Source organism: Cynoglossus semilaevis, chromosome 19 (assembly GCF_000523025.1).
Source record: "Cynoglossus semilaevis isolate Cse_v1.0 chromosome 19, Cse_v1.0, whole genome shotgun sequence".
Classification (NCBI taxonomy): Eukaryota; Metazoa; Chordata; class Actinopteri; order Pleuronectiformes; family Cynoglossidae; genus Cynoglossus; species Cynoglossus semilaevis.
In genome coordinates this window covers 7,922,204-7,928,379 of record NC_024325.1, presented here as the reverse complement: position 1 = coordinate 7,928,379, position 6,176 = coordinate 7,922,204, and positions in this window count along the sequence as shown.

The window sequence follows — 6,176 nt, the reverse complement described above, 5'->3', positions numbered from 1 at the left end:
GAGTTCAGATGAGCTATGAAGTGAGTAAAATGTAAAGTATGTAAATGATGAAAATAATGCACATTTGCACATAACAGTAGGAGAAAGACAGCTGAAATTATGGTGAAGAAATGGGTTGTAAAATCCCATTGTCATGACTACAAACAAGGGGGTGGCCATGGATCAGTGGGTTAGGAGCTCAGCTTACATCCAGAGGGCTCATGTTTGAATTGAGCTGCATGCTAATGTATCCTTGGGCCAGACAACTTACACCAAGATTCTCATTAAACCCCAGCTGCATAGTTCTGGCACCAAGCTTGAATAATTAGGTAAAGTTGTGTTGAGAATCACAAATAAAAGCTGCCAAATATCACAGTGAAATTACCCACTGAAGCTAGTTCTAACAAAAAAATATTTAACTGAACTATAAATATGTATGAATGTTAAATAAAAATCCACACGAATCAGTTTAACATTGTAAAGTCTCAGAGCAGAAGCAAAAAAAGAGAAAATAGAAACATGGGGCAGTACTACTGCACATGCAAAAACCATTACACATTTCAGGATGTACTTTGGAGTGTTTTGTGGCTTATTTCCTGGAAAATACCTGGTTCATATACTTTTCAACAGTGACTCATGTTAAAACTTTCCACCCAAAGAGGTGAAGAGCTGCTGATGTATTCTGAAGTAGTGCCTGAGCTCAGAGTCAAGCAGCAGTAAAAGCAGCATATGTCTGCCTACGAATAACACTGGCTGTGTACTTTTACCATCCATGACAGTGTGGCGGGTATTATTTTCACCGTCTGTGTCTCTGCGTATGTATATACGTATATGTGAGTGTGTGTATGTGTATCATGGAGCCACCTACACCTGTTGTGGCAGGGACTGCGACAAAGACGGTGTTGAATACTCTGACAGGTGTAATTTTTAGTTTGGTCTGCTGTAACAGACTAATAATTAATTATTATTAATAATGAATTAATTATTTCTATAATAATGATTTCACCTTTCTAATCTGTTTCGCCTTTTTGTACATTTGTTTTGGTTTTATTTATGTTGATTAAGATTATTAAACCTTTTCTCAAACTCATCTATCATCTATCTATCCATCCATCCATCCATCCATCCATCCATCTATCTATCTATCTATTCATCCATCTAGCTAGCTAACTAGCTGACTAGCTAACTATCTATATGTACTGGCTTTTGACAAAAACTTTGTCTTTGATGGAAACTAACAATAATCTCCAATAATTCTTCCACCTAAAGACTAAAATTGGGGTTTACAGTACGTCGGTGCCTGTCGATCTGATGTTAATTTTAAAAGTCAACACAGATTCAGAGAGAACTCCTTCAGTGGAGCCGTTCGACATTTACAGCCTTTTTAAAATGCCTGTGATGAAATAAAGAGATTTTTTTCTCTCTCTCTCTACAAATCCCTGAATCTTCACCCCATGGCCTGTTCGTCTAAAGCACTCATATCTACAGGAGCTGCTTAGCTGGTGTCCAGAGTAAACACTTATCTGGGTTTAATACATTGGAGCCACAATCTGCTCACTGCTGGAATAATTATCCTGCGGCAAGTCTGCCCCAACGTAACCCGCTATGAAAAATAAATACAACTTTTACTTCATCTCAGTCTTAAAACCAGCTACTTACATATTCCTTGTTGTATGCTTCTACATTAAAGATATATATATATATATATTTATATATTTCATCCCATTCTCTGTTTAATAATTTAAAAATATTTTTAAACTTTTATCCTTTTTGCCCTGTGACTTCAAAGCACACAGAGTTAGTAATGTAGTAATTATAGCCAACCAAGCTAATGGTGCTAAGTGGGCCTCAGAAAATCAGAGGAAACTAGATCAGTGATTCACAATCTAGGGGGCACCCCCTCATAGTGTACACAACTATTGCAAGTGAGGGACAGATTTATTAAAATGTTATATAAATGTTAATATTTTAACATTTTCAAATGTAACAAATACAATTTTATTTACTTTACAAAAGTAGAAGTTTATAGACACTGCAGAAGTAGTTTGTGAACTCCTGCTTTGGTTTTGACCATACAGGTGTGAATGTGAGAGTTAGAAGAATCACGCTGGGCTCTCTGATCTAGAAAAGTAAAAGCTGACTGAACTGGAAATGTGAAAATGGCCAAATCATATGAGATGCAACTGGGACAAACACTGGAGTGCTGCTCACTGAATATTTCAGGTTAAGTCTGCCACCTCCTGCATATGAGCTAAATGGAGGAAGGAACAGGGACAGAGATGCTTCTCACCCTGGGCAATAGTTCGACCTGAGTTCACTTCCCAATCTTATTCTCATTTAAATTAGCAGGAATAAAACCTAGTGTTGCAGAAGTACCAAAAGTTCACACAGGACGGAACTCTATCACTGGCCCAATTCGTAAATTTAGAGACACCCACAGGCATGTCTGTATTTTGTACCTGTATATATATATATATATATATTGTGATAGGAGCAGGGAAATGGACTTCTATTCCCTGTGGCCAAATTTGATTTACTGTTCTATTTAAATGGCCACATTGTTTCACAGACTTTGGTGTTTCCACAGTTTAGCCTCAGGCTGTTTAGATACATCATGCTGTAAAGTAACCAGACATTTAACATACCACAGGAGACGTGCACTGAGCAGTGGAAAACATTGCACTTGGGTCTCCCAAATAATGCGCTGCATTTTTATTTTAACATTTTCTTCTTGTTTTCCAAAACCTTCCCATGGAGAAAAAAAAAGACTTTTGCTCTTCTTCTGTTGTCTAAAATGCAAACCACATTCTTTAGTAGCTGCCAGGGGCTCATTGTGGTCAGGGAGAGCATAGTTATAGACAAATCACAACTTTAATCCAAACCCAAAACCTCATTTATATGCCCTGATTTGCATGCAGTACACATTACCGGTCCCCAGGGGCCAATCATTTTGTGGTTCTTTGACTTTTCTTTTTGGCTTTTCACCATGAGGCTGTCGTTTGTGGCTTTTGGACAGACATATTTAAAACATCTCAATAGACTTACAGTGTTAAATGTGTTGTAGGATTTGTGGTCAAATGATCTTCAAGAATAAACTCGAAATACTTCAGCTGATAATTTGTTATTTTGCTCTTTCATAGATCACAGGTTTTATAACATATCTAGAAAATATCATGTCTGACATAAAACTGATGAATTTTACCTGAAACGAAATAAAAAACAAGAGCAAAATTGATGAAAATAGACAATAATATAGTATTATTATATAGTATAAAATGTAGTAACAAATAATGCAACACAATTTGACTGTGTTGAATTTTCATAATAATAATAATAATAATTATTATTAAAGATAAGTCGACTATTGCTGATATTTAAGAAAGTGATGCCAAAATATTGAAAAAAAAATATTACTATACAATTCTATCATTTTATTTGAAGGGAGATGTATTTCAGGTTTGTTCTGTTTCTACATTAATATGGACACAAATTAAATAAATGTAACTTATGAACATTTGTTTCTTGAACACGATGATGCTAAGAGGTGAGTTCTTTATAGGTTTGTTTGCAGGTTACCATACATGTAAGCCTTATTCAAATGGGCCATGTGAGGGCAAAGGTCAACCGGCACACGTACACAGTAGTAGTAGTACTTGCCAAGTTCCCGTCTCTGCCAACTTTGAACACCGCAATTTGTCATAAATACATGACGTTCAAGTTAAATCTATCAGGTTCTCCATCATGAAGGTCGCCCTCATACCTTTGCTAACATCTCACTCAGATACAAACATAAATTTACCATTTTTTAGTTACTGGACAGCCCATCTCTCTCCATTTCAGCTGAAATACTTTCTGTGCTTAGTATATCAAGTCTCGAATCAGTCTTGTTCTGCCTGTCTGCATCAATCATTGGAACGACGTAGCTGCAGTGGCAGTTGGTGAAAAATGTTGTCGGTGGGTCAGTGTGTACTTGAGGTATTTGGTACCAATTCTAATAAACAGGCCCTAAATGATGACTAAATGATAGAACTGGAAAAATAAGGGCAAACATACATTTAATTGTATTTAAATGTTAATAATGATTAGTTGTTGTCAAAGTGTAGTAGTTGCAAAAACATTTAGAAATAATTATTCATGATATGATTTATATTTAATATTGTAGCATTTATTTACATTTTATATATGTTAATTTATCCATTATTATATAGTGTTTGGTTCATTATACGGTAAATCTTTATTATTTAGTCTTAAAATATTTTTTTTAAAAATAAAGTAATTAAATTTCATATTATTTGAGAGCAACGCTCTGGCGACCTCTCTCAATAATTATTTTAAATACATGGATTAAAATAAAAAGTAAGCGAGTTAGTTAAAGAAGCGTGTTTTGCGGCTGCGCATGTTTTGGACTGTGACGCGTGGCTGATGGCGTCGCGTGCTCTGTTTGTTTGTTTGTTGTTTGTTTGATTTAAAACGTAAGAAAATGAACATGAGGAAACTTCCAAAGTGCGCAGCTGTCTGTATTGGCCACACTGCGGCTCCAGGGAGCACGGGGAATGATTCGTTTGTGAAGAGGCCATTTACACCTGTGGGCAGGTGTGGAAACACCTGCAGCTCGTGCTGTGGAAAAACTATCCAAAAATAGTTACAGCGTATTGCAACTGGACGGAGTCGGTTTCTTGAAGACGTTTCACCTTCTTCTTCTGAGGCTTCTTCAGTTCACTTGTGGAAAAACTCCTGTCAAACGTCTTCTTCTGCAGCAGCTCCCACAACCTACGGCTCATTTAAAGGTAGGACACAGTGTTGTGTTTGAGTTTTTGACGCTGCCAGCCTTGGCTTTGTTGCGTGTGTTTTCTTGGCTTTTTTCTGAACTCCCTTGTTGTTGTTTGCTGCTGTGTTGTGATACAGAGTGTGTTTGAGAGAAAACGAGTTTGTGAAAAGTGGGTTATTTAGGTTCTTTTCATTGACAGTGCTGATCCTGGCATATTTGGTGACCCCTCAAGCACCCACCCCAAAAATGTTTTTATTTTCTTTTGTAGATGATTTAGAACTAATTTGTACGTTACGCTATAAAACGCACAGTAGATACAATAATAATAATATTTATATTAATATAAACACCAAGGCATATTTTTTGTCTCTTTCTTTGTCACAAGGTTAAAAAAAAATCATGCAGATTTTTTCCTACATATGTTAATGAGCTCAATTAATGCATTGTTAGAGATTAAATAGTAGTAAATCAAGTCGTAGGAGAATGTTTTCAACAGGAGTTTAGCAGAAAATCTCTGTTAAAAATCCTCCCTGCACTTTGTTGGATGAAAACACAATAGTTATAAGTGAGTTGTATTTCTGTCTGGCAGTTCTCTGTCTTTAATGATAATCCCCGATGATGTGTTTATGTGCATCCATTTTCAAGGGTAGGAAAAAGTCATACGCTTGGCCTTGCAGTCTTTTTTTTTTTTTTTTGTTCTGCGTGGCAGTAAAAGTGGACGTCTTCACTCTGCAGTTCTAACAAGGTCGGAGCTGTCAGGAGAGACTGAGGGCAGGCAGCTAATATACTGGGGCCAGGAGGAAGATTCATTCCTCATACATACAGCCGATGGAAAAGTGCAGGAGAGATAGGATGGAGGGAAGGTCTGAGATGGAGAAAAGAATGAGGATGAGTGAGAGGAAGGCCAGATTAGGACAAGTCAGACAGGGAGGCATGACTGAGAAGCAGCAGCAGCAGCAGCAGCAGCAGGAAGATAATACAGAAATGGAGGTGAAGAATGGAGGGAAGAGGAGAGAGACTTGCTGTCCTGGCCTGAAGCAGTGTTGATATGACAGTGGGTCCACATCTGAGGCCAACCCATTCCACTCATAGACGCCTTTGGGTTTAACGACTTTTAAAACAGCTGTGTTTGTGTTGTTAATAATCCAATTAATGATGCATAAGTTCTGTTAAGTTGTTGTCAGATTCCAGGCTGGACCCTTGAACCATTGTCAGCAGCACCTGTGCCTTTCCAAACTTCTGCTTGCCGTTGTGGTTTAATACTTGGTTATACTTTTGCTTATTTTTCTTGACATTTTTACTTACGAATAATGCCATCATTTGGATTAGTTGCAAATAAAAACAGGTTCCGGCTGTTATTTGTCATGCTGTATACAGAATTCTATATAGAAGAAAAGTTTTTTGTCATATTCGAGGATGTTAATCTACA